This window comes from Balaenoptera acutorostrata, chromosome 9 (genome assembly GCF_949987535.1).
Source record: "Balaenoptera acutorostrata chromosome 9, mBalAcu1.1, whole genome shotgun sequence".
NCBI classification, from domain to species: domain Eukaryota; kingdom Metazoa; phylum Chordata; class Mammalia; order Artiodactyla; family Balaenopteridae; genus Balaenoptera; species Balaenoptera acutorostrata.
The window spans coordinates 26976030-26999180 of record NC_080072.1 but is presented as its reverse complement, the minus strand read 5'-3'; the positions used below and the strand labels follow the sequence as shown (position 1 = coordinate 26999180).

At 36.0% G+C, this 23151-nt stretch overlaps 1 protein-coding gene across 1 annotated transcript in view; it reads right to left on the bottom strand.

Moving 5' to 3' along the window:
* CCDC73 (coiled-coil domain containing 73) overlaps positions 1-10277 on the bottom strand; it is a 153701-nt gene extending 143424 nt beyond the window's left edge. The window contains exon 1 of the mRNA XM_028166209.2: positions 10239-10277. The gene's annotated coding sequence lies outside the window, so the exon portion shown is untranslated. The remainder of the gene's footprint in view (positions 1-10238) is intronic.
* Between the last annotated feature and the right edge of the window lie 12874 nt (positions 10278-23151).

Below are 23151 nucleotides of genomic sequence, written 5' to 3'. Positions count from 1 at the left end.
ATGGGATTCAGGAAACAGGGTATCCTATACAAGAGAAAAAGAGGAAAGGAACTCCAGGGATGGTGAAGGGAAATAGCAGTATAGCTTCATTATAGAAGTTATGTATACTCTTCATAGAAAGCAGAATGAAGGGGAAAACATCACTCATACCTTGATAACTGAAAGACAACTGCAGTTAACATCTTGATGTATTCTCTTTCAATATTTTTTCCGATGGTATTTATATTAGTATTGTTTTAACTATGATATTATGTAAATTTGAATCCAAATTTTAAAACTTTAGGGAGATAGTAGTAAAGAAGGGAGATAGTAAGCTTTGGTAGAAAGCTCCTCAATAGGATGAAATTAACAGTTTACCAACTGTTTTTAAGTCATTAATAACAATTTTATATAACTGAGAAAAGTTTGGAATTAGTGATGAATACATTAAAAATTAAGGAATGGGGAAAAACAAGACAATGGAGTTGGGAAGAATGTTGTATAAGAAAGGAAAAATAATCATAGCATACTACAATGGTTCAGCTGTGAAAAGCATTTATGCAGTCATAATAATATAACTCTAAGTACAGAAATAATCAAGATCGTGATGTAACTATATGGGGAGTATGGATAGTATGTGAAGGGGGAAGGGTTGGGGCAGAAGATGAAAGAAAGTTAAATCCTCATCTTCCATTATGGAAAGTCATTTAATAATGCCTAACTGGAAAATGAAGAAATAGTAGTGAGAAGTATATTATTTAGAGCTGTGGAAGTAAACATATAAAGAATCAGCTAAAATAGTTTAAAGTAGTTGCTCTGGAGAGTTGGAAATGGCAGGGGAGATTACTGTTTTTCTGAACAAACCTTGTAAAAATTTTTTGATTCTTTCCATTACATGCACACATAACTTTGATAAAAGTAAACACTAAATTTTTTAAATTTGGATTCAAAATTACATATCACAGTTAAAACAATACTAATATAAATACCATTGGAAAAAATGTTGAAAGAAAATACATCAAAATGTTAACTGCAGTTGTCTTTCAGTTATCAAGGTATGAGTGATGTTTTCCCCTTCATTCTGCTTTCTACGAAGAGTATATATAACTTCTACAATGAAGGAAAAAACTTTACTGTGTATGTTTTAAGTTGGTACAGAATTACGTCAGTTGAGAATCCTTACAGAGATATAAAATCAGTTCAGTTGCAAGCAGAAATTCTTATCATGAAAGAGAATAGAAAAGAACAGAATAGATTAGATTAGAATATATCAGCAATCTTCACATGTGGGAAATTTCATAAAACTTTTGTTTTACTTATATGTAAATGTAAACACATGTATGTGTACTGGATCATGATGTGAAATGTATTTTTTTACTGAGAGTCCAGAAAAAGTTTTCACAATATGAATATAGCCAGCTTGATAAAGTGAGAAATGCACAGTTTTGAAGATCTGTGATAAAATGTAGATTTTTATTATGTATTTTGAAAACGACATATCCATCTTTGCAGATTCCTCTAAGAATCCCCAACAGATGTGGGTTCAAATTCTGTCTCCTCTTACCTACTGTGTGACTCCTCTGAGTTTCAGTTCCCTCATCTATAAACAGGGATAATTATTTCACAGGATGTGAGGATTAAATGAGGTAATATATTAAAGTCCTGGCATATAGTAAGGGTTCAATAGCCAATGAACAAGAAATGAGAATGCTTTTATGTACAAAACATACCTTTCCGGTCAGTTAAAGGAGACAGGTAATATTTAATTTGAGATTTCATCCACACTTTACTCTTTTTTCATTTTTTTTTTTATTGGAGTACAGTTGCTTTACCGTATTTTACTCTTAACAGATCAAAACACTCTCACATTTCAATACTGCTTTTATTATCCAAAAATGCATATGGCTTCCCTATTTTGAACCACAATTTGAACAGTTAAACTCAAACAATGATTCCATATAGGAAAGCAGTCATTAAAAAATGCTGACTGTATCTTTATTTTTAATGTTTGGCATCAAAGTGTTACTAACAAACTCTTGTAAATAGTTCATTTATAGTAATTTATAATAATAAATTTATTATTTATAATATTTATAAATACTTATAATAAATATACTTATAAAACATAGTTATGACATTTATATTATTTATATTTCATTATTAACATGTTTAAATAAAGTCAATATAATATCATAAAATGCTTAAAGCATTACCTCAGCATTCACCACATAATTCAGAATTTTACAAGTATTGCAGTTTTTTTTAAAAAGTTTTTTTTTCAGAAGCACATAATAAAAAATCTATATTTTACCACAATTTAAGAGCTCTAAAGGCTTTTTTATCTTTGAATGTATTTATTAAAAATTACATTGTAAATACTCTACAGAAGAAAGTAAGTTAGCCTATAGTCCTGATAGGGGTCAGAGTAATAACACAAAATGGACAAATTACACTGTCATTCTACTTAAATTATTTAAGTTATTTAATTTGACCTGTAGATAGTCTCTTGTCTTCTCATCATGCCTGACTTTTAAGTGGGAGGTCTTCATTCATGATGATCCTTTAATAGAAGCAAAGCTTTCTCCATTTAACCCATGCCGTTATCAATCATGTACAGGGATAAATGAGCCTGTAAGATTTTGCCAGTATCACAAATGACACTGTGACCTGAGGCCAACATCTTTATTTGCTTCTCCAGTGATTCACTTCAGCAGATATTAACCAATTTTATAATCCATGAAAGGCAAAATTAAAGGACACCATCCATAAAACAGAATAATTCCTATCAGCAACAAAGTGATGTGTGTATTATCTTATAAATTATATGGCCATACAGTGTGGTAATGTAATGAAGTAAAGATGGTAATAATCAAATGCCTAGGGCAAACGCTAATATGCATTTAATCACACAGCATGAAGCCATTTGTCACTACAGTTGAATGAATGTGTACATAAAATACATGAGTCACGTCCTTATAGTTATACTATAACTGCATCAATTTCACACTATCATTTCACATAATAACAATTGGTAGGCTTTGACATTAGCTAAAACATTCAGAGTATAAACAAAATCATCAAAAATAGTTTTACATATACAACAAAAATTTGATTTTTCAGTTACTAGAACTTCTCAAGAATTTTTTCCCCAAAATTCTTTGTTAAAGAGCTCTAAGTTCCAAGTTTCCTTTTTTTTTTCTTAAATAGCCCAAAGGTCGTTTTTCATATTGCTTTTTATTCTTGGAAATACTCTTATGACTTGAACTCAATGTTAAATCAGTTTTATAAGCATGTCTCCTTCATAAGTAATTATTAATATATTTGAGTGTAAAATATGGATGACATATGTCACAAAAAGTGAACCCTTATGTAAAAAATTGTATTCATTAATCACACACAAACTGGTGTATGTGTAGATTGAAAAACATTGAGAAAAAATTACCAAAGCAGGATTTAAACATATATAATCACTATTTAATTATCTGATCTTGGATTGCTATAAGATTCATTGGAAAATCACCTTAACGCCATCAGGACCATTTATAACAGTATGATAAACATTACAAACATTTCCTAGAGTGTATCCCCTCTAAAAGTGAAGAACCAAAGGTTTGGTTTTTTTTTAAATTATTAATTTATTTATTTTTGGCTGTGTTGGGTCCTCGTTGCTGCGCGCGGGCTTTCTTTAGTTGTGGCAAGCGGGGGCTACTCTTCATCGCGGCGCTTAGGTTTCTCATGGCAGTGGCTTCTCTTGTTGCAGAGCACGGGCTCTAGGCATGCAGGCTTCAGTAGTTGTGGTGCACGGGCTTAGTTGCCCTGCGGCATGTGGGATCTTCCTGGACCAGAGATCGAACCCATGTCCCCTGCATTGGCAGGAGGATTCTTTACCACTGTGCCACCAGGAAAGCCCCCAAAGGGTTTTCTATATTCCATGTAGCACAGTGCCAAACGGGAACTGATTAAATTTGCACTCACATTCTATCTTGTATTAGCAATAGTTATGTGTTAGCTGTTTCATTTTAAGTAGTGAGACTAGTGGCCAAGTCTCATTCTTTTTTTTTTTTTTAGATTTAAAAGCATTTAATGACATAGCATATATTTAACAGATAGGGGGCAAAAGTTGACAGGTACAGGTCATATGACTGAGCATGGGCCTGAGTGACCACCTCCCCACTCAGGCCCATACTGCCTCATACAATAATTTACTAAAGTCAGGCAGTCAATTAATTTTTTTTTTAATTTATTTATTTATTTTTGGCTGTGCTGGGTCTTCGTTGCTGTGCACAAGCTTTCTTTAGTTGTGGTGAGTGGGGGCTACTCTTCGTTGCGGTGCGCGGGCTTCGCATTGTCGTGGCTTCTCGTTGTGGAGCACGGGCTCCACAGTAGTTGTGGCACATGGGCTCGGTAGTTGTGGCTTGCGGGCTCTAGAGCTCAGGCTCAGTAGTTGTAGCGCACGGGCCTAGTTGCTCCGCGGCATGTGGGATCTTCCCAGGCCAGGGCTCGAACCCATGTCCCTTGCATTGGCAGGCAGATTCTTAACCACTGCGTCACCAGGGAAGCCCAGTCAATTAATTTTTGTTGCGTTGCATTGCATGTTGCACTGAAAGTGTTTCTTGTAACTGTGCTTATATCTTAAGAAATATTAAGATGACTGCATTTTATAATAAGGTATCTTAAGAAAGATTCTGTAACACTAGGAAGACCTAGGGAAGAACAATTATGTAATGAAGAAAAAATGGAAAAAGTGCCCCACATATAGAGTTTTTAAATTAGACTTCTTATATATAGTAGAGTGATATAATTAAATACCAGTACATCTCTCTGTTCAAGAAACTGCAAGTGATACAAATGTGAGTTAATGGTCTTTACCTTCAAAGTCTAGAAATGTAAAGCATTTATTCAAATAAGTGTAATCCCAGACATGATAACACTAGGCATGATAAAAAAGACATGACAGATAAAAAAGGGTTCTCTAAGGGTTCAGAGTTCAAAGCACACAGTGACCAAGCCTCATTTGTTCACCTATAAAATAAGGATGCTAAACTAAATTTAAATTTTAATTTGATTGTTAATTTGTAAATATCCTGTCTCATTACCCAAATAGTTACAAGTGCAATAGCAAATTGAAGCAGATGGTGTCTAGTGCTAGTTCTAGCAGTAAATTTCTGATTTAATTAACCTTCGGAGAAGAGATTTAAGCTATTGAGGAATTCAAGAAATAGTTCATGGAGGAGGATTCTGAGATACACCCTGAGCAAGGGGAAATCAAATTTGGCTGAAGGATAGGAGGGTAGTTCTTACTGACACAAATTGATTTGGAAAGTAGGAGGTTGTTAATGAGCAGTTTTCACAAAATGATATGTTAAGTGAGATATAAGGTAGTAGTTTAAGGTCATAAGTGATCAAGGAAAAGTAGGGGACAGAAGAGAAGAAATTCAAACATTTTACATTTTATAGAAGAAAGCCAATAAAGATCATGTGATTAAATATGAAAAGAGAGGGATTTGAAGAAGTGAGGTCTGGGAGAATGATTAGCCTTCAGAAAAAAAGAGAACAACACTCCTTTCTTTCTTAGAAATTACAGTGAAGAATAAGATCAAGGGCCAAGATACAAAGATTTTTGAGATTCCAGAGAGGAATAGGACATTATAACATTGTAGACCTGATCTTGTTCAATAAATTTCAAAATACCAGAACTAAGGAGAATCTTAAAGCCCGAAAATATTAATGTAAATAAATAAAGGAAACAAAAAAAAATTCATTCATTAAACAAACATTTGTTGAGCCTCTTCTATATTCAAAATGTAATGATTAAAAAAAAAATAGAGACCTTGTCCTCAAGGAACTAACTCTGGTGGAAAGATACAGATATATATAGATAATTATAATACAATGTGGTTACATGTAATGGTAGAGATCTCTCCTACAGAGTATTATGGTATCAGGAAGAAGGGGCTTCTGAAACAGAAAGGGAAGATCAGGGAAGGCTTGAGAAGGTCAGAGATTTCCTAAGGGAGGTGAGTTCTAGGCTGAGACTTAAAAATCTTAAAAGTTAAGAAATTAGCAAAGTGGAAAATGAGGTAAGGGCATTTTAGAGGGGAAAAACAGCATAAGCAAAGACAGATGGATGAAACATCATTTTATATAAGGAACTAAAAACAGTTTAAGGAGATGAGAGTCTAACATGTAAAGCTAGGAGATGATTGGGATGAGGCTTGAGAAGCAGGCACATCTTGAGGATCTTTCATGCCATGTTAAGGAGCTTGAACTGACTAATACCTTCACACATTCTGCTCTCTCATACAGAATGCCTTCCTCTACCTTTTCTGTTTAAACATATTTAAAAATCAGATCAAATTCCATATCCTCCATGAAACTTTCTTATGAATCCATCTGACACCAACTGCTCCTTTTCTGAACTGTACTTGCTGCCCATATCATATGATTAGTACCTTATTGTGTATACTGCCTGTTCTTACTGTCTAGTTCACGTAATCTTGTACTTTATTACGTCAACTGATAATGCTGCCATAAAAGTTATTTTTCATTAACTGTTTTAGTTTATAGGTTTCTTTATTTTTTAAGTTAATTTTTTAAAAATTTTATTTATTTATTTTTTGGCTGCATTGGGTCTTGCTTGTTGCACATGAGCTTTCTCTAGCTGCGGTGAGCAGGGGCTACTCTTCGTTGCAGTGCGCGGGCTTCTCGTTGCGGTGGCTTCTCTTGTTGAGGAGTACGGGCTCTAGGTGCGTGGGTTTCAGTAGCTGTGGTGCACGGGCTCAGCAGTTGTGGCTCGCGGGCTTAGTTGCTCCGCGGCATGTGGGATCTCGCCAGACCAAGGATCAAACCCATGTCCCCTGCATCAGCAGGCATATTCTTAACCACTGCTCCACGAGGGAAGTCCCTAGTTTATAGGTTTCTTAAGCTCCAGTGGGAAATGCACTGTGGGAACACTTGATAAGTATTTCTTTAAATTTTCTATAAATTATGTGTAATTACTAAAACACTGAGTTTCTCACAGAAAATGTGTTACACTATTATGAGTAAAACATTCTCTATTCACATTTGGTAAAATTTTTGCCAAATTTCTCCTTGATTTAAGAAAAGGAGTAGGGATTTCATATACAAATTTTAGAAAGTTAGAAATACCTAAATTCTAAAATTGAATGGTCTGAGATGTGTGAAGGAAATGAGAGAATTGGAAATTCTCTCCCTAGGGATCATTATGGAACCAAACATGAAATAAACTATTAAAGGTACCATAAATTCAACTAATCTAAAGCAACACAACAGAGATCTCTGGATCAAATATATAAGCACTGATTTTGTCCAGCTTATAAATAAAATGTAGGAAAATCCTTTAAACATTTCTTAAACACTTATAACCTTTAACTAAACTCCAAATGTTTCCAAATATGAAACACAAATTGCCCAAATGTCTTAATACGGTTGATTCTAACACACCTGGAAATTTACTGCTCATTGAATTTAAACTGAAAGTTAAAGTTTTAGTTTATATGAAATTAATCAGTGCCAGAGAATTTCATAAAGACTTTTCTTATTATTAACAGAAAGTTTCCATGGGTCAGAAGAAAACTAAGAAGCTAAAAGGCTTTCTGACATATTCTCTGCCATGTCAATATTAGCAAATAGGATAAATGACTTACGAAAATTAGGTGAATAATTTACAATAAAAATTTTCAACTGAAATGCATACATTACAACAAAAACATTTTTGCCCTAATTATCAATATGATCATTTCCCAAAGTGTATTCTAACAGGCACAAAAGCCACAAGATCTAAAAATAGGTTTCATGGTCAAATAAATCTGGGAAACACTGCATACTAACTCCCCATCTCAGAGATTAACAATACCATTAGCATAGGTAGAACCTGTTTAACTTTAAACCAAATTTCCCAAGTTTATCTTGACTGTGGAACACTTTTTTGAGAATTCACAATGCCAACTAATATTCTGGGGAACATGTGTGCCAAAGAATGTATTTTGGAGAATTCTAACAATAAAATTGTTCCTGTGTTCTTACTTTGCCAGCGGCCTGAATTGATTATAAAGGATAATTTCCCAACAAGAAACACTGTGTTCATTCAACTATTACCAGGACTAATAAAAGAATAAATTATCAACAAAGTTATTTACCATTTTAAAAAAGACTAGAAAAAAATAAAATAGAAAATATAAGAGTATATTGCTCATACTAAAGGTAAGTATTGCCTCATGTGTATTTATTTTAGTATTTTATTTCAGGTGTATATACATATGATTATACTGGCCTGCATATAAAATGTAATTTTTAATGTGGGATATAATCAGAAAATTTAAGAACGCTATCAGTTCCAAAAAAGTTGGGTTAAACAGGTTCCTTTACTGCAGGATTTCTGAGAGCCTTTAATGAATCTCCAAGAGCATTTCTGGTCACAGGAACCTTTTTTTATTGAAGCATCTCCCAAGACTGGTGCTCCTTGGAACACAATTTAGGAAATACTGCCTTTTGGAAACCATGCACCCCCAACTGTCTTGAGGCACATTAATATAAAACCAATGTTCAGTTCTCACCTCTTTCAGAATATCCAGATTTCTCATTTTAACTGTTGGTTCTTCACTATTTGGTCAAACTTACAATAACTTTAATTTGACTAGCAAGAAGTAGCAGTTAAACACCTGTATTCCAATTCTGGCTCTACCACTTATTGGCTGTGTAGTTTATCAGCCTTGTAGTTTATCAGCCTTGCATTATTATTTAATCTCTTTCCCACAGCTTCCTCATATGATATAAGAATAATGGAAATACTTATGTCAGAGGGTTTGGGATTTGTTTTTTAGGATTAAATGAAATAATATGCATAAAGTACTTAGTCCAGTGCCTGGCATTCAGCATATGATAGATATCTACTACAGTCAGAATATCACTATTATAGCAAGAGGAAGTATGAAATCCATAGTCAAAGCTAAAGAAACTGAAAAACACCATGCTGCCACCCAGTGGGCACTATGATATAAAAACTGATGCTAGTATATGTATATGTATAGGTATAGCTGGTTCACTTTGTTATAAAGCAGAAACTAAAACACCATTGTAAAGTAATTATACTCCAATAAAGATGTTAAAAAATTTTTTTAATTTAAAAAAATTTTTAAACTGATACTAGTTCCTGATAATATGGTATGAAGCAGTATAAAATTTAAAATATTCTCTCAAGTTACATTAGCATACTTCATAAATCATCAAGTGGGGGATATAATTTTTAAAAATTCACTAACTACTCCAAACCAACCCTGAAACCAGGGAAGGTTATAATAAACACTCAAATTGGCTAAAGAAATGGCTAGCGAAGAATACTGTGAAGGCCTGCAGAATAAATTCCACCTACATAGCATTTGCTGATTTTCAGGTTGGAATATTTCAGCAAGGGTTTTTCCTTCAAGGTACAAAACAAAAACAGCCATAGACATTTATCACAACCAAGACAAAATAGCAAACAATCAAAATTAAAGTATTTCACTAATCTAAGGGGAAGATTGTTAGTGGAATATTCACATTTTCTTTCTAAATGAACTATACTGCTCTTTTTTTTTTTTTTTTTTTCTGGCCACACCAGGCGGCATGCAGGATCTTCATTCCCCGACCAGGGATCGAACCCATGCCCCTCTACATTCTAAGCACGGAGTCTTAACCACTGGACCGCCAGGGCAGTCCCCTAAATGCACTATACTGATTATAAAGGTTCCCATAAACGCCTTGAGAGTCATCACTGACTATGTCCAAAAGCAAAGCTAAGTGGCAGATTAAGACAATAACATGAGTAATTTAAATCTACAATTCAGCATTATCAGGATGAAGTCAGTCATTTCATAACCAGGGAGATTCCATTCCAGTTTGCTTGTGCAAGGCACTTCAGAATAAAATAACCCTAAGAATAAAGAAAAAAGAAACTTTCCTTGAGAATGTACACACTTCGGTAACTGCTCATAGCCCTAGAAGGATTTTTGCACTAAACTTCAAACGTTCCGCCACGTAACATCCACCAAAGAAAATCGAGACTCACCAGTCACAGTCTGAAATGTTAGAAACTTTGAGCACCAGACTCATTCGAAATTTTTCACAAGAATGACCAACATGATTACATTTATTCAAAACGCGAATGCGAGGTTTAAATACAAAACAACCCTAAAGCACAAGTATAGGATGGACTTGTCTGCGCTTCCCTATGACGAACAGACGAGACACACATTACTAACCGCAGCCTTGACATCGTTTTCAGGAAAAGTCACGAGAAGCCCAAAGAGGGGGAGGTCCGAAGGTGCCAGCCTCTCCCTGATCCGGTGAGTGGAAGATTTTAGACGCCACCAACGCACAGTCAGCCCCTGAGCAGCCAGAGATGCAGGTCAAACTCTTAAATGGACCCTGGATGAAAACAATCTGGACTGCTTCTAAACGGTCACCCGCAAGCTAGCGACTGCTCTGAGTTACCTCAGCCAGAGGGCTCTGGAGCCCCGCCGCCCCAGCGCTTCCGGTTCACCTTTCCCAACCCTAGGGCACTTCCGGTTTTCCGGCCTTTGGGACCCTAGTCGAGCGTGGGTGGGGAATCTTGAGCACCTGGGGCAATATGATTGTGGGTTTTTTGTTTTTTGCTTTTTTTTTTTTTTTTTTTTTAACAATAAAGCTCCTGGAAAGTTGTCTCTGGATGTTCGATGCTTTTCTCTGTTTACTTTCAGTATTGGTTTATATATCCATGTTAAAAATAAAAATCCTTCGGATTCTTCAGAGTGTGTGTTTCTGAGAGTGAACGGTTCACAGCTGACAAGTATCCAACAGAACCAGCTGTACAGGAGATTGATGAGCGGCAGCCATGGCTACATGATCTCAAGTTTTCAAAGAGACCTCCTAAGTAGGAAAAACAAACAAACTTTGGAAGGATAAAGAAAATAGGAGCAATAGGAACTGCAAATGGGGACAGGAGAGAGAGGGAGACCTCACTGAATATCTTTTTGTATTTTTATGTTTGAATCGTATGAAAGTGTTATGCATGCAAAAAAATAAACGTTAAGGGCTTCCCGGGTGGCGCAGTGGTTAAGAATCTGCCTGCCAATGCAGGGAACACGGGTTCGAGCCCTGGTCTGGGAAGATCCCACATGCCGTGGAGCAACTGGGCCCGTGAGCCACAACTACTGAGCCTGCGCGTCTGGAGCCTGTGCTCCGCAGCAAGAGAGGCCGCGAAAGTGAGAGGCCCGCCCACCGCTATGAGGAGGGGCCCCTGCTCGCCGCAACTGGAGAAAGCCCTTGCACAGAAACGAAGACCCAACACAGCCAAAAATAAATATAAAATAAATAAATAAATTAAAGAAACGTTTAAAAAAAAAACTAAATATTAACATTTTAAAAAAAATTAAACGCTGATTTTTTTTAAATGAAATAATAAAGAGAAAAACTCTACATCTAATCACACTGATGATCACACCTATTCTGGCACCTAACTAATATAGAATGCAATATGTTTCAGGCCTCCTACATAGTTTTTGCTCTGCTACCAAAATCTGAAAGAAATGGTCCCTGTCCTCAAAATTTTAACCATATTTGCAAGTAAAAGTCTATCTGGAACTCTTTTAACTCCCTCACTTCCTTCAGGTGTTTGCCCAAATGTCAGCATATTATCCCTGACTACCCTAAATAAAACAGTAACACACATAAACATATTCTACTACCCCCTCCCTTGCTTTTTTATATAAACAGCGCCCCTGAAATGAAACTTCACAATAGACTGTACTAAATGGTACCTCTTGCGCTTCTGCAAGGTCTTGAGTTTGTTTTGTTTTGCTGGCGGAGCCACGCGGCTGGCTTGCAGGATCTTAGTTCCCCCACAAGGAAACCCAGGCCACTACAGTGAAAGGTGGAGTCCTAAGCGCTGGACTGCCAGGGAATTCCACCCTCTCCCCCCGCCCTCACTTTATTCTCTAGAACACAATTACCATCTAACATGGTATATTTGTTTATTGTCTATATCCTAAAACATAAGCTCCATGTAGTCAGAGACTAGTTTTTTCACTTTCTTTCGTCTTTTTTTTTTTTTAACTGAAGTATAGTTGACGTATGATATTATATGTTACGGGTGTACAACATAGTGATTCACAATTTTTAAAGGTTATACTCCATTTATAGTTATTATAAAATATTGGCTATATTCCCTGTGTTTTACAATATATCCTTGTATCTTATTTATTTTATACATAATAGTTTGTACCTCTTAATCCCTTACCCCTATCTTGCTTCTCCCCCCTTCCCTCTCCCCAGTGGTAACCACTAGTTTGTTCTCTATATCTGTGAGTCTGTTTCTTTTTGTTATATTCAGTAGTTTGTTGTATTTTTTAGATTCCATATATAAATGATATCATACAGTATTTGTCTTTCTCTGTCTGACTTATTTCACTAAGCATAACACCCTTCAAGTCCATCCATGTTGCTGCAAGTGGCAAAATTTCATTCTTTTTTGTGCATGAGTAGTATTCCATTGTGTATATATACCACAACTTCTTTATCCATTCATCTATTGATGGACATTTAGGATGCTTCCATACCCTGAGAATTGTAAATAACAATGCTATGAACACTGGGGTTCATGTATCTGTTCAAACTAGTGCTTTGGTTTTTCGTGGATATATACCCCGGAGTGGAATTACTCCATATGGTAGTTCTGTTTTTAGTTTTCTGCGAAACCTTCATACTGTTTTCCAAAGTGGCTGCAACAATTTACCCTCCCACCAACAGTGTATGAGGGTTCCCTTTTCTCCACATCCTCATCAACATTTGTTATTTGTCTTCTTTTTAATGATAGCCATTCTGATAGGTGTGAGGTGATATCTCATTGTGGTTTTGATTTGCATTTTCCTGATGATTAGCAATGTTGAGCATCTTTTCATATGCCTGTTAGTCATCTGCATGTCCTCTTTAGAAAAATGTCTATTCAGGTCTTCTGTCCTTTTTTTTTTTTTTTTTTTTATTTTTGACTGTGTTGGGTCTTTGTTTCTGTGCGAGGGCTTTCTCCAGTTGCGGCGAGCGAGGGCCACTCTTCATCGCGGTGGGCGGGCCTCTCACTGTCGCGGCCTCTCTTGTTGCGGAGCACAGGCTCCAGACGCACAGGCTCAGTAGTTGTGGCTCATGGGCTTAGTTGCTCCGCGGCATGTGGGATCTTCCCAGACCAGGGCTCGAACCCATGTCCCCTGCATTGGCAGGCAGATTCTTAACCACTGTGCCACCAGGGAAGCCCTTCTGTCCATTTTTTAATCGGATTGTTTGTTTTTTCAATGTTGAGTTGTACTTTGGAATGTTAACCCCTTATCAGTCATATCATCTGTAAATTTTTTCTCCCATTCAGTAAGTTGCCTTTTCATTTTGTCAGTGGTTTCCTTTGCTGTGTAGCTTTGTTCACTTTTACACACCAAATTCTCAAAAAATGCCTTGCACTTATGACGAATGGATAGAATATGACCTTTCAATATGGTATATGCTAACTATAGCAGCTATACTCTGATAATGACTAATATTTACTGATAATTTACTATGTGTCATACAAAGAGCTAAGTGTTTTACATGCATTATCTTGTTTTAGTCTCCACAACAGCACTATTATTATATACTTTTTGCACATTAAGAAACTAAGGTGTTCAACCATACACAAAAATAAACTCAAAATGGATTAAAGACCTAAATGTAAGGCCAGACACTATAAAACTCTTAGAGGAAAACATAGGAAGAACACTCTATGACATAAATCACAGCAAGATCCTTTTTGACCCACCTCCTAGAGAAATGGAAATAAAACCAAAAATAAACAAATGGGACCTAATGAAACTTAAAATCTTTTGCACAGCAAAGGAAACTACAAACAAGACCAAAGACAACCCTCAGAATGGGAGAAAATATTTGCAAATGAAGCAACTGACAAAGGATTAATCTCCAAAATATACAAGCAGCTCATGCAGCTCAATATCAAAAAAACAAACAACCCAATCCAAAAATGGTCAGAAGACCTAAACAGGCATTTCTCCAAAGAAGATATACAGATTGGCAACAAACACATGAAAAGATGCTCAACATCACTAATCATCAGAGAAATGCAAATCAAAACCACCTCACACCGGTCAGAATGGCCATCATCAAAAAATCTACAAACAATAAATGCTGGAGAGGGTGTGGAGAAAAGGGAACCCTCCTGCACTGTTGATGGGAATGTAAATTGGTACAGCCACTATGGAGAACAGTATGGAGGTTCCTTAAAAAACTAAAAATAGAACTACCATATGACCCAGCAATCCCACTACTGGGTATATACCCTGAGAAAACCATAATTCAAAAAGAGTCATGTACCACAATGTTCATTGCAGCACTATTTACAATAGCCAGGACATGGAAGCAACCTAAGTGTCCATCCACAGATGAATGGATAAAGAAGATGTGGCACATATATCAGTGGAATATTACTCAGCCATAAAAAGAAATGAAATTGAGTTATTTGTAGTGAGGTGGATGGACCTAGAGTCTGTCATACAGAGTGAAGTAAGTCAGAAAGAGAAAAACAAATACCGTATGCTAACACATATATATAGAATCTAAAATTAAAATGGTTCTGATGAACCTAAGGGCAGGACAGGAATAGAGACACAGACATAGAGAATGGACTTGAGGACACGGGGAGGGGGGAAGGGTAAGCTGGGACGAAGTAAGAGAGTAGCACTGACATATATACACTACCAAATGTAAAATAGATAGCTAGTGGGAAGCAGCTGCATGGCACAGGGAGATCAGCTCCATGCTTTGCGATCACCTAGAGGGGTGGGATAAGGAGTGTGGGAGGGAGATGTAAGAGGGAGGGAATATGGGGATATATGTATGCATATAGCTGATTCACTTTGCTATAGAGCAGAAACTAACACAACACTGTAAAACAATTATACTCCAATAAAGATGCTAAAAAAACAAAAGAAGCTAAGGTGTTCAGAGGTTAAGGAATTGAACTTAATGACCTCTGATCCCCTTATAATTCTATGCATATGTCCCAATGGTTAGTAAATATAAAATATAACTTGTCCCTAGAAGAAATATTTAAAGTAGTTTTCAGAACTTTTTGCCACTTCTCCTTTTCTAAAATATTCATGATAGATGTCTGGTTCAATGGAAAACACCTTGGTTCCAACTGAAGTGTCTATTTTAAAACAAGAGTAGTTAATCACTTAAAAATAACCCATCATTATGTTAACAACAATTAACAATTAAAATTAGGCACATCCTTTGACCCCGTAATCCCATTCTTGAGATAACATTCCAAGGGGAATAATCAAATGGAGACAGGAGAAAGGAGAATAACAATTGTACAAAGGTGTTCATAACAGTGCTATTTAGAGTAATGAAAACTTGGAAATAATTATTCTGAAATGTTGGATATTTAGAAAATTACATAGTATATTAATATATTCAAACCCTTCATAACCTTTAAAAAATAAGTATACTGTTTCAGTGCATAAAATATAAGTAATCTCAAAGAACACAGCAATGAGTACACTGATTAAAACTATAAATATGTCTTTGAATTCTGAGAAGGATAAGAGAAAACTTTAGCACAGTGTAACTTGCCAAGTTTAAGTGTAAACTTATGGAATTTTTTAAATTATTAAAATGTTTAACAAAACCTGGTAAATTCTAACACCTTATTCTTTTAAGTTATAACTATGTAGACTTGCCTTAAGCCAAAATTGGAATTTTCTTTTACATACAATAAGAGAACCCATGAAATGACCATCCTTGTAGCTCCTCAAAGAGTTGCAGGTCAAAATAAACTTGAGATTTTTTTTACTCTTATCATATCAGCAATTTTTGTTGTTGAATTGTAACACTTGATGCCAGTGAAGTACGTGATTAAATTGGTCACTCATACCTTTGGTACCTTTATAAATGGCATACCCTTTTTGGAAAGCAATATGGTAATACACAGAAAAGCTATGTAAATATTATTATTTTCTCTCACTCCTGGGAATTTATACTAAGGAAATAACATGTGGGAAAAAATATGTACACAGTGTTCTTTATTGCAGCATTATCTATAATGGCATGCAATTGAAAATAACCTAAATATCATATTAAAGAATGATTGAGTAAATTATAGTACACTAAAATTGAAGATTACACAGAAAATAATAGGGAAATTGTGAAGGAACAAACACCTTTCTATTGTAATCATAACATTTTTATTGTATGTAACTATCATATGATTACCGTAATACTTAATTACATAATTATCACATGATTATTTAATGGACTCATACTAGAAACAGTGCTACCTGCCCCTCTGTATCTGTCAGAGATCTAATTCATGGTATTTGTCAATTGTGTGGGGAAGAGGTGAAAGGAAGAGTCAGTCTAAAGACTAAAAGCGAAAAATCCTAAAGAAGGCTTTAGGATTCTTTGACCCCAGCCCCAGATTCTTTATGAAAGGGCCTGTAAAACTCAGAGGACCTAAGTGAGGACTCAAGCTAGACACCATTCCCCAAGTTGAGATTTTCTCTCTCATACCTCACAAACAGAAGCCTTAGGACTTCATTCTGTAAGTTATGTTGCCGACCTTGTTTTTTCTGTCTCTGAACACCAGACTTTTGATGCTGGTAGCCAGATGGAAACTACCTGGTCCAGATATCTATGTCAAAATATCTAAGAGGTATTTTAATACAGTATAATAAGATGGAACTTTGTTTTTTGAAATGTCTGTGTGTACAATGGATATCACCCAGAAGTGATATCCCCAAAGTGAAAGTGATACCCTCGAAGTGAAAATAACTGTTGGGAAAGTCGTTTACTTTTTAAAGTTTTTATCAAAATTGTTACATTTTATAATGAATTCTATTTTATGGATGGCTATCTTATCTTTGAATAAATTGCTAATACAGACATGCCTTATCTAAAAGTTAATAAACATAATGAAACTGTTTAGAATTCCATACACTTCTTCCACTTGCCTGGCATATCCTTGGAGTCCTCCTTTCCAGGCTCTCCCTCCCCAGTACCTCGCCCCAGCTTGAAGTTCCCTTAACTTTTACATATGCTGCTCCTTCTACTTTCACTATTACCCTGCCTGCCTAAAAATCACCTTCTCATTCTTTAAGTTCCCGCTCACAGTTTGCCTCTTTGAAATTTTATCAACCCTTTACTCCCATCTAAGCAGAATTAATCATTCCCTCCTTTGTATAATCACTGGATTCTACATATGTTTATTGTAGTGTTTATCACACTGCAGGGCAATTATTTGCACTTTCTTTCTCCAGTAAGACTGTGAACTCCTTCAGGACAGGGAATCTGGTCATATTTACTTTTAAATCCCCAAAGGCTAGCACAGTGGATGGCACATTCCTAGTGGTTAAGAGCAGATGGCTTGATACAAATTCTGACTGTCATTTACTAGCTGATGACCTTGGGCAAGGTAATTCAATCTCTTTGTGCCTCAAAATCCACATCAGTAAAATGGGAATAATGATAGTATCCACCTATAAGATATAACTATGATAGGTAAGGTGCATAAAGGGCCCACTACTGTGCCTGGTAAGTAGTAAGCACTTCATACCGGATAACTGTTATTGTTATTATTATCACTATTATGTATTACTATTGTTATTATGCCTGTTATTTTTAAGGACTCAGTAAGTATTAATTAAGTGAATTAATGAATGAATAAGTATTAATTGATTAAGTGGCTATCAGGCATCTAAGTCCAAGCCCAGTTGATGGGAAGTTCTTCCTCTTTCTTCTGTGCTCTCTCTTTTTTCCCTTTTAGCTCTCTGTCCTCATTTCCTCCTCTCAACTAATCTGATGTAACTTTACGTATATGCAAAGTAAGAGCTTTCTTCACTACAAAGTGTGTGTTCTTTTATAAATAGATTGTGAATCTTTATTATAATGTAGAATCACTTTTACACTTGACACAGATTAAGGCTTCAGAATGTCTTAATCCAACCTTAACCATAATTGTCAGAGAATGAAAGTATGTCATTTTTACCTGGTGTCGTAAAGCGAGTGAGCATATTTACATGTCTCCCAAACTAGGTTCTCTATAATCACAGTTTTCACATCCTATATTAATAGGCCTGGAGCTACTTAAGAGTTCGTCATGAATAAGCACAATGACTCCCTAGGAGAATAACAGGAGATAATATGTACATCAAAGAAAAATGTTATATGCACAAAGTAAATGAACAGGTTTCTATAGCTTATATCAAAATGCTATAGTGAAAACAAGTGCTTGTAACTTGTTAGTCAGCGTTTATCACATTTCATCATAGTTACCTGTTTCCATGTTTGTAGGAAAGGATTGTATCTTATTCATCTTTGTATCTGCAGCCTCGGCACAGTGCTCCGCACATGACACACATTTAATAAATACTTATGGATATATACTTAAATTTAAAGTCAAATGTGCATATAACTTAAAGAATTTCATGTTGGTAGTGTCACAAATTGTAGTCGAAATCTCTCTGAAATTTGCGGTACATATTGGGTCTTCACTCTGGCTTTTCAACTTGACATATATAACAATGTAACATGTCAATTAGCTATTGAATTTTAGGTGTCAATAGATTAATCAACTACAAAACATTTACTATATGTACTACATATACTACGGGAGAGGTTTTATTGTGAGCTTATGATTTGGTGGGTTTGTTTTTTTTTTTGGAGCTTATGATTACTTGACTTTATTTAACCTTATGCTGTATGTATTCTACATAGGAGAACAAATCAAAAATTCCTTGGGAATTCCCTGGCAGTCCAGTGATTAGGACTCTGCCCTTTCACTGCCGAGGGCCCGGGTTCAACCCCTGGTTGGAGAAACTAGGGGAACTAAGATCCCGCAAGCCCTGCAGCAAAAAAAAAAAAAAAAAAAAAATCCTCATATCAGAAAATTTGCATTAAACATATTCTTCCTAAGACTTTTACTTTTTTTCCTAATATACTGGGTTTTTCTTTTAACTTCCAATCCAAATCTTAATGAAAAGCAATGAGACAAATCCAGCAAGTTTATAAAATTTATCTTATTTGCCCCCTCAACCAGATCCTCTTTCTGACCCCTTTACTTGTATTATGCCATTGCTCGCATTATTCTCCTAATCAAGGTAAAGACTTCAGAATAACAGTATTCTTGTCTTTTCCTGTCTCTTATTCCTTTACTCCAAGTTTTAGGACTTACTAATGGATTTTGCCTAGGGTTTCAAATACCGAACTATTCCTCTGTTCAACAGGCCAAGTATTTTTCTAAAATAGTGTGGATGGGCTGCTCTGAGACTTCCACACTCTTCTTTCCTCTCTTTCTTTTTTACTAGATTAAAGATTTAGTCCATAACCTCAAAACAAAGGTTTACTTAAGCCCTGTCTGTATACCTTTGATGAATGAAGCTGGGATATTCTTCACTGAATATTTACATTGAGATAAAAAAGAGACCCACTTGGGCTTCCCTGGTGGCGCAGTGGTTAAGAATCCGCCTGCCAATGCAGGGGACATGGGTTCGAGCCCTGGTCTGGGAAGATACCACATGCCTAGGAGCAGCTAAGCCTGTGTGCCACAACTACTGAGCCTGCACTCTAGAGCCCATGAGCCACAACTACTGAAGCCCACATGCCACAACTACTGAAGCCCGCATGCCACAACTACTGAAGCCTGCACACCTAGAGCCTGTGCTCTGCAATGAGAGACGCCATCGCAATGAGAAGCCCTCGCACCGCAACGAGGACCCAACACAGCCAAAAAATGAATAAATTAATTAATTAAATAAATCTATTAAGAAAAAAAAAAAGAGACCCACTTATGCCAGAATGTATAATGGAATGTTCAACCTCCACCCTCTTCTTCCTCCAAAATTAGTTGTAGAATATAGATAAAACACCCACCTATTTTTCCCTGACTCAAACTTTGGGATAAAGGAATGGATGCAGAGACAACCATCTTAAGAAAACAGAGAAGAAAGAAAAAAAAAAAAAATTCATCTGGAAGAAAGTGGTTCTATCCTTGCAGTCCTTGATTTACTAATGCAAATATACAGAACCTTATATCTGAAAGAAGGCACTTCATTACTCAACCTGAGTAGTGAGCCTCTCCCAATACTCTGTCCCAAACTTAAAGTGAAAAAACAAGGCAATTACCCAGATAATTAATTCAATTTCCTCTCCAATTCTCTTCAATTGCTAATACAGACATATCTTTATCTTATTTTATTCTGTTCATGTTAATGCTATTTAAACTTTTATATGTTGTTCATAAGTATGTAATATCATTTATATATCTAAAGACTGCTTACAAACTTTTCAAGGACACAGACTCCCTTCATTTCAATCATAGTAAATCCCATTGACATTAACAGGAATTCCACATAAGTAGGGAAAGGATGAAAGAGCTCTTAAAATTTATACTGCTGTAAAATACACTGCTTGTTGGGCTCCTTTATTCACAGAGTTCAGTAAAAAACTGTATCCAAAATGTGGATCTAAGTTAAATAAAGATATAAAACACAAGGCCAACTTGAGATAATTTTCTGAAGATCAGATTTATCTAATGAATTTATATTCTGGCCAAATGTGGCTTGAAACATCCCTATTAAGTCAGTTAAAAACAATTTCATAAGACCAAGTAAGAGAGATCTGGACCAGTCTTGGGAAAAACCATGGTATTACTTTTCAATTATTTTCTACATCATTATGCCTTTCCCCGGCCTCCTAGCCGGCCCTCTGATGAACCAGGGCTCCTCTGTGGAGACTCGTTGGAGCTTAGCACTAGTACAGGCTCCAGGACTATACTCAAGTATTGTTATAGTAAAGAATTTTAGAGCTGGAAGGAGATAAAAGTCTCAATTCCAACTACAATTCTGAAGCTTGAATAACCAGAGGACAGAAAATTCAAAGATTTTTCCAGAAATCACAAATAAGCTAACACTAATACCAAATCTATGGTTCATTTTTTCCTACTCAGGGTCTAAGACTCCTTTTGGAAACTCCTCTTTTCTGGTTCTGAAGTAGCAAACTAATCTGACCTGAGATAATAATGGTGTTTAACTAACATTGCCCTGTGTGAGTTAACATAAGTATATGTGTATAATCTATACTCTGAGTAAGAAACCAGTTAAAGGAGGTTAAAAATGCAAGTTTATTTTGGTTACTTATTATAGCTGTTTATGTCAAGCCAAAGCAGCTTAAAATAACACTTTGATTCCTATTGGTTTGTATTAACATAGCGGATAAACTGGAAAAAGCATGGAGAAAAAAGCTAGTCTTCCAAGTAGACTACGTCCAGGAAGTTAGCCTCCCCAGGTACAAATTACACAGCTGGCCATAAACGCAGACGGTCAAAGCATCTTCTTGACAGTGGAGCCAGGGTAGTGAGAGAAAGAAGGTTGGCACAACAGAGAACTCCGATTTGGTAGGTCTAATGTGGGTCCCAGGCAGGCAAAATTTGAAAGGGCCCCCTTTTGATTCTGGTACTAACCCTTTGTTCATAATTCTTGTTGATAGGCAAATAAAGAAAAATCTCTGGAATTATGAAAATACTCTGCAATTCAAAAGTAAGATACCACCTAGGAATGGTCAACAAACGTTTTCTATAAAGGGCCAGATAGTAAATATCTTAGCTTCTGCAGGCCATACAGTCTGTGGCAACTAGACAGAGTGGTATTGTAGCAGGAAAGCAGCTATTGTAGCCTTTATAATGCAACAGCAGCCCTAGACACTATGTAAATAGAGGGGCGAGGCTGTATTACAATAAAACTGTTTTCAAAAACAGGCACCTGAGAGCTGTAGTTTGACCACCCCTGATCTAGAATGATCAGAGGAATGGATCCCTCTAAAATAAATTTAATACAAAAACAGGAAAAGTCTAGAAAATTTTCTGATTCTTTTTCTCAATAAGATCGAAGAATTGATTGTTTATGAGAACAAAATAAGCATTCATAAAAATGAAACACTTTGAGAATAGAAAAGATTAGATTTAAAATTGCATTGAAGACAGTACACAACAAAGTTAGAAGCAGAATTAGTAAAGCAGGAGGCAAACTTAGAAATTTAACCAAAATAAAGAGATAAAGGATAAAGGAAAGAAAAATACGAGAATAAGGTTTAAAGAAGTGAAAGAAACAGATGTTGATTAAGAATTCCTAAAAGGGAGAGTAACATATGCAAAAGAAGGAATAATCAATTAAATGAAAAAAATCTTTCTGAGCTGATAATTTAGCATTAGTGGGAGTAAAGCATATATCAGATGAAACAAGAAAGGCCATGTGTTGGTAATTGTTGAAGTCAAATTATGACTAATTTTCTTTCTATGTTTGCAAAATGAAATCCAGTTTTTTCTATTTTTGTAATGGTATAAAGTAACCAGATGAGGCCCAAGCTGGAGTCGCTCATGCTAAGCCCCATGTCAGCAAAACAAAACTTCACTATGTTTCTATGCTTGGCTCTCCCAAGAAAGGAAGTCCTAGGTCAACCAATCAGTACTTGCCTGCTCAGCACAAGTTACCCGACCTGCTCCAAGATGCTCTTTTGCTCCATATAAGGAAAGTAACTTTGCTTTAATCAACCAGCAAATGCCCAGTATAACTTCCTTGTTCTCCTCACTTTAGTCTATAAAAATCTCTCATCTTGTGCAGTTATTCAGAGCTCCTCTCTATCTGTTAGTTTGAATGCTGCCTGATTCATGAATCGTTGACTAAAAGCCTACTAAATCAGTAAATAGTCTGTGGAAATGTTTCTTTTAACAGTAAATTTCCACTTTTAAAAAACCAGAAATTTAAGTTATTATGGGTTTTTCTTAATTATGAAATAATACGTCAATTTTTTTAATGTCAAAATAAAGCACAAAGAAATCAAACTTATATTCCCACTACACTTATTAGTGTTTTGGGGTTTTGGGGGGTTCTTTTTTGTTTTTGGGTCTTCGTTGCTGCACGCAGGCTTTCCCTAGTTGCAGCGAGCTGGGGCTACTCTTCGCTGTGGTGTGCGGGTTTCTCATTGTGGTGGCTTCTCTTGTTGCGGAGCACGTGCTCTAGGCATGTGAGCTTCGGTAGTTGTGGCACATGGGCTCAGTAGTTGTGGCGCACGGGCTTAGTTTCTCCGTGGCATGTGGGATCTTCCCAGACC